At 41.5% G+C, this 13,613-nt stretch overlaps 1 protein-coding gene across 2 annotated transcripts in view; it reads left to right on the top strand.

Annotated features, from left to right (window-relative positions):
* Nucleotides 1-13,613, top strand: part of DAB1 (DAB adaptor protein 1) — a 446,271-nt gene that overhangs the window by 283,845 nt on the left and 148,813 nt on the right. The gene's annotated exons all lie outside the window — the stretch shown is intronic.

Raw genomic sequence — 13,613 nt, 5'->3', positions numbered from 1 at the left:
CACAGTGTGCTCAGAGCATGGCTTGTTGGAGGATCTGGATGAAGACCACCGTGGCGGGAATGTGAAAAGTAAAAGGGAGGGTGGTCCAAAATGAGGTTGATGAGTTCAACGGGGCCCATATTTATGGGGGCCTTGCAGGATATTTAAGGAGGTTCATTTTAGTTATGCAGAAATATATCTATTTTAGAGCTGTATGCTCAAAAATCTTCTACTGATAGAGATGTGATTTAAAAAAAAAAAAAGAAAGAAAAATGCCCTGGAGACCTGCTTCTATGGACTCGGGCAGACCTGGGATTAAATCCTGGCCCTAGTACTTACCGAGGTGAATCAATTTAAACAACATGACCTCTCTGAATTTCTGGCTCTGGATCTAAAATATGTGGATAGGACCCACATACGATTGCATTAACAGTAAACTGAGCTCTACAAAGCACAGCATACAGTCTGGCCATGGTTAGAGTCTCTGAATATTAGTTTTAAATGTCATCCTAGACGGTTAGCTCTCAGAGATCTCTGGAGAACATTTTCTCTCTATGAATGCTCATTGGTACATGGGGAGACTGAGCCTCCAAGAGGATAAACGACTTCCACATAATCACATAGGTGAAGGTATAGGAACAGAGACCACACTTGAATCCAGGCCTCCTTACTTCCCAGCCAGTTACTGCTTTTCTTCCATGGGGTGTGGTTTCCAGGCATAAACCCTGTATCTTCCTCCTTTGGAATTCCAATCAGTGGTATATTGAAAATTCAATTCTCAGATTACTTGGAGAGTTTTGGATTAAGATTCTTGACAGAGCATCCCTTATAGTGATTGTTCATCACTGTTGTTTATTTATGGAACCTAGTAAAGCCAGTGAACCAGGGCAGAAATCTTCAAACCATTCCGCTTAGGCTCCTTTCCTTTGATGTGAGTAGGAAAGCACTAATAAGGTGGTGCCCCTCAGGCCTCCCTGTCTCCCAGACATGTACACCCAGCCAGCCACAAATGCACCTGAACAGTGTTTCTCCCACTTAAGGAGATCCCTTGGAAACATTTAAAAAGAAAGTCTTGGGCTTTTAAGAAAACTCTATGAAAATACCTTTGCTGCATTATGTCTTTTTTTTTTTTTTTTGCCGTACGCGGGCCTCTCACTGTTGTGGCCTCTCCTGTTGAGGAGCACAGGCTCCGGACGCGCAGGCTCAGCGGCCATGGCTCACGGGCCCAGCCGCTCCGTGGCATGTGCGATCTTCCCGGACCGGGGCACGAACCCGTGTCCCCTGCATCAGCAGGCGGACTCTCAGCCACTGCGCCACCAAGGAAGCCCCCATAATGTCTTTTATTATTACTGATTTTTATCCTTTGTGAACTGGTAATATGTTTAAAATATTATTATCAATTTGAAAACCCCAAATCAAAACTTTGTTTTGAAATTCTCGTTCTGAGGACCCAGTTTGAGAAATAGCACTTCCAAAGAAATTTTCTACATAAAAAGGTTGCTGTTCGACCACTTGCTGTTCCTGGTGAGCTTCCAGAATTACGAATGTCTGAATCAACTCAGTCTACTGTGTCCCTCCCACTAGGCTCAGAATCTCAATAGGTAGGATTTAGGAATGTGGTTTTTTGTGTCTGTATGGTGTGTGTGTGTGTGTATGTATGTGTTTTAAACAGGTGATTCTTCATTAAACTAGAATTAGAAAATGACTGCAATAATCTATTGACTTTTCCACTAGAATGTAAGCTCCACGAGTAGAGGGATATTTATATATTTTGTCACTGCTGTATCTTTAGCACCTTAGAACTTATAGTGAGCACTCTCTCTCTCTCTCTCTCTCTCTCTCTCTCTCTCTCTCTCTCTCTCTATATATATATATATATATATATATATATATATATAAGTGAATGATAAATCAACAGATAATCAATCAACGAGAGCTTTATACTTCCCCAAATGTTGCTACACTGTTGTTTTAATCTAATCCTCACAACAGACCATAACATAAATAGCTCCTGTGGCCTAAAGAACAAAGCCCAAAAGCTTTAGCTTGGCTTCCAAAGCCCTTCATGATTAGACCCCTCCAGCCTTTGTCAGCATCACTCAAGCCATGTGTTTGAACACAGTACTTTGCAAACACATTGATTGTCTCAGGCTTACCCCAAATCAATCTAATCAAAATCTGTGGAGTGATATTTATAAAAGCTGCCTAGATGATTCTAAAACATAGTTAGGGTTGAGAAACGCCCGATCTAACCTAATTACTCACTGTCTCTGAATATTACCGTAATCTTTGTTCCTCTAGAAAGCAGCTTCCTTACTTCTCTACCTGTTGAATCCCTGCTTTTTCATCAGCCTCCCTCAAACGGCATCTCAACTCTGCAGCTGTTGCTAATCCTCTCCTCACCAGGCAGAAACAATTCCTCCTCCCCTCAGCTCTATATGACATTCACAGTCCTGGTCATATTTTGTAAAGCTATGTGTGTCTCCTTCTGAATTGTGGCTTCCAGACAGGAGAAGAGGCACTTTTCACTTACCTAGGTACCACAGAAAGCTAGCACAGTGCCTTGCACAAAGAACACTCTGAGGCAGTGCAGTGTAAAGATGGTGATAATAGAATTAGGGTGACCACACAATTCACCATCCAAACTGGGACACGTTTGAGAGTAATGAGGGGTGCTAGTAATAATAGTGTCAGGACAAAAGGTATAAACAGGGACTGTCCCAGACAAACTGGAAGTATGAGCACCTAGATAACAATGGCCAACATTGACTAGCTCTTACTGTTTGCCTGTCACTCTCCTACGTGCTGTCTGTGTGTCATTTCTTTGACCTAAACAATGACCCAATGTGGGAGCAACTGTTCTTATCTGCACTGAACAGAGAAAGATGCTGTGGAAGACATGTAAAGGAACTTACCTAAGGCAACACAATTAGGGGAAGGGTGGGAGAGGTGGGACTTGAACTCAGGTCCTCTGAACCCAGAGCTCATGCCACCCAGTGGAGGAGCTCAGGCCTCAGAGTACGACAGGATGAAGCTCTGTTCACAGCTCAGCTTGAAATAACTTTAGTTACCTCTCTGGGTTTAGTATCTTCATCCATAGAATGATGGCAATGCCTCCTTCCAGTAACCCTGGAGGATTAAATGGGACATGGTATGAGAAGATCAGGCACGGTGTGTGTGCTTGTGATGTACTTGTCTTAAGAGAAAGCTATCTGCCAGTTTACCGTAGGCTCCATCAGACATGTATTCAAATAGCTGTGACACAAAGCGAGAAGTAGTAAGTGCTGTGACAGGTCACAGGAGACCCCATAGCCTAATGGGTAAAAGCATGACATTTTGCTTGAGACCTGGGTTCAAATTCAGGCTGTCATATTTGAATAGACATTTCGCCAAAGAAGATAAGCACATGGGCACTGAGCACATGAAAAGATGCTCTGTATCATTAGTCCTGAGGGAAATGCAAAATGCAACCATGAGGAGATTTCACTAAACACCTACTAGGATGGCTAAAGTTAAAAAAAAAAAAAAGACAATAAGAGATGTAGCAAGAACAGCTGGTGGAGAAACTGGAACCCTCATACTTTGCTTGTGGGATTCTAAACTGATAGAGCCACTTTAGAAAAACAGCTTGACAGTTCTTCAAAAAGTTAAACAGAGTTACCATTATGACCCAGATATTTCTCTCCTAGGTGTAATCCTAAGAGAATTGAAGAAATATGGCTATGTAAAAACTGGTACAGAAATGTTCATTATAGCACTATTCTTAATAGCAAAGAAATAGAAACTGTTTAAATGTCCATCAGCTGTTGTGGTATATCCATACAAAGGAATATTATCCAGAAAGAAAAAGACAAAGTACTGATACATGCTCTTAAATGGAATGATCTTGAAAATGTGATGCTAAGTGAAGGAAGCCAGTCACAAAGGACCACATATTGTATGATCCCATTTATATGAAATGTAGTTTGCCTCCAGAACAAGCAAGTCTATAGAGACAGAAAGTAGATTAGTGGTTGCCTAGGGCTGGTGGGCTTGGGGAAGATGGGGAATAACTGCTAATGTGTACAGGGTTTCTTTCTGGGTTGATGAAAATGTTATGAAATTAGCTAGCAGTGATGGTTGTATAACTCTATGAATGTACTAAAACCACTGAATTGTACCCTTTAAAAGAGTGAATTGAATGGTATGGGAATTAAATCTCACTAAAGCTGTTATCTAAAAAAATTCAGGCGATGCCCTTGGCTTTGGGCATTGGTGTCATCTTCTATAAAATAGGGCTCATGACAGAGACTAACTCAAAGAGCAGATGTGAGGATTAAATAAGAGATTGCATGTAAAACTCTTGGCACAATGACTGGTGTCGTAAATGCTCGATAATAGATGATTTTCCTTAAATACATGACCTTTCTCCTGTCCATCCTGAAGCAGAGGGTCAGTGGTGCTTTCAGCAAAATAAGCTGGGGGATTCATGATAACTTAGGGTGCATGAAGATTGACACTCTCCCTCACACTCTCAAGTCGTATGTGCCTCTGAAGGAACAGCGTTATGGCTCTGATCTCTGTTATTTATTTCTTAACTTATATATTTGAGACCTTGCTCAAGATGTGCTCATGAAAAATTACCCCTTTAATGGTGGAGCATTTAATGAGAAACCGGATTATCTACTGCATAAGTGCCCTTCATACAAATTAGCTTGGCCCTGGGTCCTAATCTAAATTGGACTCTCTACTTTCCTCTAAATGACCTAATATTTTCTTATTAATCTCTGCCCTCGTTCACCTGATCTGGCTCTGCTTCCTCTTACGAAGCATGCTCCTCAACAGAGCTCTGTGCCCTGACAAATGTTTCTTAAGGCTGTCTTTGTATCTGACTTATGGACATTTTTCGGACATGACCTGGAGGCTGGAAGCTGTTTCTTCCATTTTCAAGCCATCTCTCCAATGGAGTTTTAATGCTGCCAGTGTATTAAATATCAACAAATTTGGGCCAGGTGAGTTTTGGTAGAAGTTTAGATGGGGCTTCACAGGGAAGTTAGATAGATGAGAAGCAGTTAATCATCGTGGTTAAGAGAACAGGCTTGAAGACACAGAACACAAACAAACCATAAGCCTGGGCGTTGGCATCAGGCAGATCTGGGTTCAGGTCCCACTCTGTGAGTTTGGACAAATTACTTGGCCTCTCAAACCTTCAATATAGATCCTTGTCTATAAAACTTAAGTAATAGTACCTACCTCTAGGATTATTTCCAGGGCTAAACAAGTTGGTGCATATAATGAGCTTTGTACAGGACATGATAAATCCTACCTGGCATTGTTATTATACTTTGGAGGAAGTTCCAAATAGTGAAAGGGATGCTATTAGTGACTGAAATAGTGTCAGGAATTGAAGAGGCAGAGATGATATTTGCGATAGCATAAGGTAGCGTAAGATAACCTTCCCAAGAAATAGATCAAACCATAGGCCACTCCTACCAAATATTGCATAATAATGCAGGGAGAGGTGACCTGTGGTGCCCACAGCTAGACGTCTGTATGTATAGGGTATATCAGGCAAATGTTCTTCTCTTTGTTGTTAGCCTTAATCTCTGACATCTGCCCTCACTGATCCCGGAGACTTAATTTTTACATTGATTACACATTCAGATGAATCATCCATGTGTTATATTTGCTTTATGGAAAGTAATTCAAGAAGTTTAATATGCTAAAAGTCAGCAAGGATGCGGTAGAAAAAATACCAAATGGGATTTGGGGACGACAGTTCCAGGCCTAACTATGCAGACGTCCTTCTTTTGTGTTTTCCTGCTCTCGGCATTGTATCTTCTATGTGCTTCTTTTACTGAGCTGATAACAGGGGCAACAACTACCATTTATAGAAAACTTACCATGTGAATCCATGCTTTGCACATACTATCTTATTTAAGTTACTTTTCATAATAACTCCTAAAGTAGATATTTAATCTTCATTCAACAGTTAAGGAAACAGAGGCTTGGCAGATAGTTTAGTTGGCTTACAAGTGAGAGAGCCCTGATTTGAAATGAGGATGTCTGGCTCTAAAGCTTATACCTTCTTACATATCTAGCATAATGCATTACACATTTTTGTTTGCAGTCATCAAAAACTTGAGCCTCTAGGGGCATAGACTTTGTCTCATTCATCTGTTGCCAGTGAGTAATAGCATCTGGCACAGAAGCAATGTTCAGTAAGGGATGAATGAATAAATGAATGAAATGCAAGCCATGTTTCATCAATAGAAAAGCATTATATGATGGTTAGCTATTGCTGTTGTGTTTTTTTTTTTTCTATTTTAAGTGTGTCCTCAAATAATTCTCAACCCCACATAATGGAAAGGCCTCATCAGTTTGTCCATCATGTGGAGAGAAGAAATGGGCTGAATTATCTCCAGTGTCCTCAGGTCTAAGTGTCAGACTGATGAAAGAAGGCATGATAGAGGAGGTATCAGAAGTTGAAGTTACAGGGCTTCCCTGGTGGCACAGTGGTTGAGAGTCCGCCTGCTGATGCAGGGGACACGGGTTCATGCCCCGGTCCGGGAAGATCCCACATACCGCGGAGCGGCTGGGCCCGTGAGCCATGGCCGCTGGGCCTGCGCGTCCGGAGCCTGTGCTCCGCAACGGGAAAGGCCACAACAGTGAGAGGCCCGCGTACCGCAAAAAAAAAAAAAAAAAAAAAGAAGTTGAAGTTACTGATATTCCAGGAGGTGAATATCAGAAGCCTAGGGCATTCCAGGTTTTAAGAACCACATGAGCAATGCCCCAACCTGTGACTCCTTTGATGGGAGTTTGCCGAAGTTAGAGATTTGAATTCCTATGTATTCTTTTTTTTTTTCGGACTATGTGAACAGGACAAGCTACTTGAACTCTGTGACCTTCATCTTTGTCATCTGGGAAATGGATATGGTTGAGTCGTTGTGAAGAGGGGGTAAAGTTTATAAAACATCTCACAAGAAAGATGTGCTCAGTTCACAGTAACTTTATTGTCTTCATTTTATGTGGATGTGTTTGAACTTCTGGTTGATGTGTCTCAGCAAAATATTATGCTAATAATTATTTTTTTTTTTTTTTAATTTAATTTTATTTTATTTTTTTGCTTTATAACAAATTTAATCAGTTATACATATACATATGTTTCCATATCCCCTCCCTTTTGCGTCTCCCTCCCACCCTCCCTATCCCACCCCTCCAGGCGGTCACAAAGTACCAAGCTGATCTCCCTGTGCTATGCGGCTGCTTCCCACTAGCTATTTACCTCACGTTTGGTAGTGTATATATGTCCATGCCGCTCTTTCACTTTGTCACAGCTTACCCTTCCCCCTCCCCATATCCTCAAGTCCATTCTCTAGTAGGTCTGTGTCTTTATTCCTGTCTTACCCCTATGTTCTTCGTGACATTTTTTTTTCTTAAATTCCATATATATGTGTTAGCATACAGTATTTGTCTTTCTCTTTCTGACTTACTTCACTCTGTATGACAGACTCTAGGTCTATCCACCTCATTACAAATAGCTCAATTTCATTTCTTTTTATGGCTGAGTAATATTCCATTGTATATATGTGCCACATCTTCTTTATCCATTCATCCGATGATGGACACTTAGGTTGTTTCCATCTCCGGGCTATTGTAAATAGGGCTGCTATGAACATTTTGGTACATGTCTCTTTTTGAATTATGGTTTTCTCAGGGTATATGCCCAGTAGTGGGATTGCTGGGTCATATGGTAGTTCTATTTGTAGTTTTTTAAGGAACCTCCATACCGTTCTCCATAGCGGCTGTACCAATTCACATTCCCACCAGCAGTGCAAGAGTGTTCCCTTTTTTCCACACCCTCTCCAGCATTTATTGTTTCTAGATTTTTTGATGATGGCCATTCTGACTGGTGTGAGATGATATCTCATTGTAGTTTTGATTTGCATTTCTCTAATGAGTAAAGATGTTGAGCATCCTTTCATGTGTTTGTTGGCAGTCTGTATATCTTCTGTGGAGAAATGTCTATTTAGGTCTTCTGCCCATTTTTGGATTGGGTTGTTTGTTTTTTTGTTATTGAGCTGCATGAGCTGCTTATAAATTTTGGAGATTAATCCTTTGTCAGTTGCTTCATTTGCAAATATTTTCTCCCATTCTGAGGGTTGTCTTTTGGTCTTGTTTATGGTTTCCTTTGCTGTGCAAAAGCTTTTAAGTTTCATTAGGTCCCATGTGTTTATTTTTGTCTTTATTTCCATTTCTCTAGGAGGTGGGTCAAAAAGGATCTTGCTGTGATTTATGTCATAGAGTGTTCTGCCTATGTTTTCCTCTAAGAGTTTGATAGTGTCTGGCCTTACATGTAGGTCTTTAATCCATTTTGAGCTTATTTTTGTGTATGGTGTTAGGGAATGATCTAATCTCATACTTTTACATATCCCTATCCAGTTTTCCCAGCACCACTTATTGAAGAGACTGTCCTTTCTCCACTGTACATTCCTGCCTCCTTTATCAAAGATAAGGTGACCATATGTCCGTGGGTTTAACTCTGGGCTTTCTATCCTGTTCCATTGATCTATCTTTCTGTTTTTGTGCCAGTACCATACTGTCTTGATTACTGTAGCTTTGTAGTATAGTCTGAAGTCAGGGAGCCTGATTCCTCCAGCTCCATTTTTCGTTCTCAAGATTGCTTTGGCTATTCGGGGTCTTTTGTGTTTCCATACAAATTGTGAAATTTTTTGTTCTAGTTCTGTGAAAAATGCCAGTGGTAGTTTGATAGGGATTGCATTGAACCTGTAGATTGCTTTGGGTAGTAGAGTCATTTTCACAATGTTGATTCTTCCAATCCAAGAACATGGTACATCTCTCCATCTATTTGTATCATCTTTAATTTCTTTCATCAGTGTCTTATAATTTTCTGCATACAGGTCTTTTGTCTCCTTAGGTAGGTTTATTCCTAGATATTTTATTCTTTTTGTTGCAATGGTAAATGGCAGTGTTTCCTTGATTTCTCTTTCAGATTTTTCATCATCAGTATATAGGAATGCCAGAGATTTCTGTGCATTAATTTTGTATCCTGCAACTTTACCAAATTCATTGATTAACTCTAGTAGTTTTCTGGTAGCATCTTTAGGATTCTCTATGTATAGTATCATGTCATCTGCAAACAGTGACAGCTTTACTTCTTCTTTTCCAATTTGGATTCCTTTTATTTCCTTTTCTTCTCTGATTGCTGTGGCTAAAACTTCCAAAACTAGGTTGAATAAGAGTGGTGAAAGTGGGCAACCTTGTCTTGTTCCTGATCTTAGTGGAAATGGTTTCAGTTTTTCACCATTGAGGACGATGCTGGCTGTGGGTTTGTCATATATGGCCTTTATTATGTTGAGGAAAGTTCCCTCTATGCCTACTTTCTGCAGGGTTTTTATCATAAATGGGTGTTGAATTTTGTCGAAAGCTTTCTCTGCATCTATTGAGATGATCATATGGTTTTTCTCCTTCAGTTTGTTAATATGGTGTATCACGTTGATTGATTTGCGTATATTGAAGAATCCTTGCATTCCTGGAATAAACCCCACTTGATCATGGTGTATGATCCTTTTAATGTGCTGTTGGATTCTGTTTGCTAGTATTTTGTTGAGGATTTTTGCATCTATGTTCATCAGTGATATTGGCCTGTAGTTTTCTTTCTTTGTGACATCCTTGCCTGGTTTTGGTATCAAGGTGATGGTGGCCTCGTAGAATGAGTTTGGGAGTGTTCCTCCCTCTGCTATATTTTGGAAGAGTTTCAGAAGGACAGGTGTTAGCTCTTCTCTAAATGCTTGATAGAATTCGCCTGTGAAGCCATCTGGTCCTCGGCTTTTGTTTGTTGGAAGATTTTTTATCACAGTTTCAATTTCAGTGCTTGTGATTGGTCTGTTCATATTTTCTATTTCTTCCTGATTCAGTCTCGGCAGGTTGTGCATTTCTAAGAATTTGTCCATTTCTTCCAGGTTGTCCATTTTATTGGCATAGAGTTGCTTATAGTAATCTCTCATGATCTTTTTTATTTCTGTAGTGTCAGTTGTTACTTCTCCTTTTTCATTTCTAATTCTATTGATTTGAGTCTTCTCCCTTTTTTTCTTGATGAGTCTGGCTAATGGTTTGTCAATTTTGTTTATCTTCTCAAAGAACCAGCTTTTAGTTTGGTTGATCTTTGCTATCGTTTCCTTCATTTCTTTTTCATTTATTTCTGATCTGATTTTTATGATTTCTTTCCTTCTGCTAACTTTGGGATGTTTTTGTTCTTCTTTCTCTAATTGCTTTAGGTGCAAGGTTAGGTTGTTTATTCGAGATGTTTCCTGTTTCTTAAGGTGGGATTGTATTGCTGTGAACTTCCCTCTTAGAACTGCTTTTGCTGCATCCCATAGGTTTTGGGTCGTCGTGTCTCCATTGTCATTTGTTTCTAGGTATTTTTTAATTTCCTCTTTGATTTCTTCAGTGATCACTTCGTTATGAAGTAGTGTATTGTTTAGCCTCCATGTGTTTGTATTTTTTACAGCTCTTTTCCTGTAATTGATATCTAGTCTCATAGCATTGTGGTCGGAAAAGATACTTGATACAATTTCAATTTTCTTAAATTTACCAAGGCTTGATTTGTGACCCAAGATATGATCTATCCTGGAGAATGTTCCATGAGCACTTGAGAAAAATGTGTATTCTGTTGTTTTTGGATGGAATGTCCTATAAATATCAATTAAGTCCATCTTGTTTAATGTATCATTTAAAGCTTGTGTTTCCTTATTTATTTTCATTTTGGATGATCTGTCCATTGGTGAAAGTGGGGTGTTAAAGTCCCCTACTATGAGTGTGTTACTGTCGATTTCTCCTTTTATGGCTGTTAGTATTTGCCTTATGTATTGAGGTGCTCCTATCTTTGGTGCATAAATATTTACAATAGTTATATCTTCTTCTTGGATCGATCCCTTGATCATTATGTAGTGTCCTTCTTTGTCTCTTCTAGTAGTCTTTACTTTAAAGTCTATTTTGTCTGATATGAGAATTGCTACTCCAGCTTTCTTTTGGTTTCCATTTGCATGGAATATCTTTTTCCATCCCCTTACTTTCAGTCTGTATGTGTCTCTAGGTCTGAAGTGGGTCTCTTGTAGACAGCATATAGATGGGTCTTGTTTTTGTATCCATTCAGCCACTCTGTGTCTTTTGGTGGGAGCATTTAGTCCATTTACATTTAAGGTAATTATCGATATGTATGTTCCTATTCCCATTTTCTTAATTGTTTTGGGTTCATTATTGTAGGTCTTTTCCTTCTGTTGTGTTTCTTGCCTAGAGAAGTTCCTTTAGCATTTGTTGTAAAGCTGGTTTGGTGGTGCTGAACTCTCTCAGCTTTTGCTTGTCTGTAAACGTTTTAATTTCTCCATCAAATCTGAATGAGATCCTTGCTGGGTAGAGTAATCTTGGTTTCAGGTTTTTCTCCTTCATCACTTTAAGTATGTCCTGCCACTCCCTTCTGGCTTGTAGAGTTTCTGCTGAGAGATCAGCTGTTATCCTGATGGGGATTCCCTTGTGTGTTATTTGTTGTTTTTGCCTTGCTGCTTTTAATATGATTTCTTTGTGTTTAATTTTTGACAGTTTGATTAATATGTGTCTTGGCGTATTTCTCCTTGGATTTATTCTGTATGGGACTCTCTGTGCCTCCTGAACTTGATTAACTATTTCCTTTCCCATATTAGGGAAGTTTTCAACTATAATCTCTTCAAATATTTTCTCAGTCCCTTTCTTTTTCTCTTCTTCTTCTGGAACCCCTATAATTCGAATGTTGGTGCGTTTAATGTTGTCCCAGAGGTCTCTGAGACTGTCCTCTGTTCTTTTCATTCTTTTTTCTTTATTTTGCTCTGCAGCAGTTATTTCCACTATTTTATCTTCCACCTCACTTATCCGTTCTTCTGCCTCAGTTATTCTGCTATTGATCCCATCTAGAGTATTTTTTATTTCATGTATTGTGTTTTTAATCGATGCTTGATTCATCTTTAGTTCTTCTAGGTCCTTGTTAACTGTTTCTTGCATTTTGTCTATTCTATTTCCGAGATTTTGTATCTGGGAAATAGAATCTTGGATCATCTTTACCATCATTATTCTGAATTCTTTTTCAGGTAGAGTGCCTATTACCTCTTCATTTGTTAGGTCTGGTGGGTTTTTATCTTGCTCCTTCTCCTGCTGTGTGTTTTTCTGTCTTCTCATTTTGCTTATGTTACTGTGTTTGGGGTCTCCTTTTTGCAGGCTGCAGGTTCGTAGTTCCTGTTGTTTTTGGTGTCTGTCCCCAGTGGCTAAGGTTGGTTTAGTGGGTTGTGTAGGCTTCCTGGTGGAGGGGACTAGTGCCTGTGTTCTGGTGGATGAGGCTGGATCTTGTCTTTCTGGTGGGCAGGTCCACGTCTGGTGGTGTGTTTTGGGGTGTCTGTGGCCTTTTTATGATTTTAGGCCACCTCTCTGCTAATGGGTGGCGTTGTGTTCCTGTCTTGCTAGTTGTTTGGCTTAGGGTGTCCAGCACTGTAGCCTGCTGGTCGTTGAGTGAAGCTGGGTGCTGGTGTTGAGATGGAGATCTCTGGAAGATTTTCGCCGTTTGATATTATGTGGAACTGGGAGGTCTCTTGTGGACCAGTGTCCTGAAGTTGGCTCTCCCACCTCAGAGGCACAGCACTGACTCCTGGCTCCTCAATTTGGGATGATGTGTTGTCTATTCATGTATTCCACAGATGCAGGGTACATCAAGTTGATTGTGGAGCTTTAATCCGCTGCTTCTGAGGCTGCTGGGAGAGGTTTCCCTTTCTCTTCTTTGTTCTCACAGCTCCTAGGTCTCAGCTTTGGATTTGGCCCCGCCTCTGCGTGTAGGTCGCCGGAGGGCGTCTGTTCTTCGCTCAGATAGGACAGGGTTAAAGGAGCAGCCTCTTCGGGGACTCTGGCTCACTCAGGCCAGGAGGGAGGGAGGGGCACGGAGTGCGGGGTGAGCCTGCAGCGGCAGAGGTCGGCGTGACGTTGCACCAGCCCGAGGCGCACCGTGCGTTCTCCCAGGGAAGCCGCCCCTGGATCCCGGGACTCCGGCAGTGGCGGGCTGCACAGGCTCCCGGAAGGGCGGTGTGGGCAGTGACCTGCGCTCGCACACAGGCTTCTTGGCGGCGGCAGCAGCAGCCCCAGCGTCCCACGCCTGTCACTGGGCTCCGCGCTTTCAGTCGCGACTCGCGCCCGTCCGTGGAGCCCCTTTAAGCAGCGCTCTTAATCCCCTCTCCTCGCGCACCAGGAAACCAAGAGGGAAGAAAAAGTCTCTTGCCTCTTCGGCAGCTCTAGAGTTTTCCCGGACTCCCTCCCGGCTAGCTGTGGCACATTAGCCCCCTTCAGGCTGAGTTCTCGCCACCAGCCCCAGTCCTCTCCCTGCGCTCTGACCGAAGCCCGAGCCTCAGCTTCCAGCACTGCGTGCCCCGGCGGGCGAGCAGACAAGCCTCTCGGGCTGGTGAGTGCCGCTCGGCACCGATCCTCTGTGCGGGAATCTCTCCGCTTTGCCCTACCCAGGTATGTGGGGAGTTTCTTGCCTTTTGGGAGGTCTGGGGTCTTCTGCCAGCGTTCAGTAGGTGTTCTGTAGGAGTTGTTCCACGTGTAGCTGTATTTCTGGTGTA

Source organism: Mesoplodon mirus (genome assembly GCF_964341445.2).
Source record: "Mesoplodon mirus genome assembly, chromosome: 3".
Taxonomy (NCBI): Eukaryota; Metazoa; Chordata; class Mammalia; order Artiodactyla; family Ziphiidae; genus Mesoplodon; species Mesoplodon mirus.
Note: the sequence above shows the minus strand (reverse complement) of the source record. Positions and strands in the feature narration are given on the sequence as shown.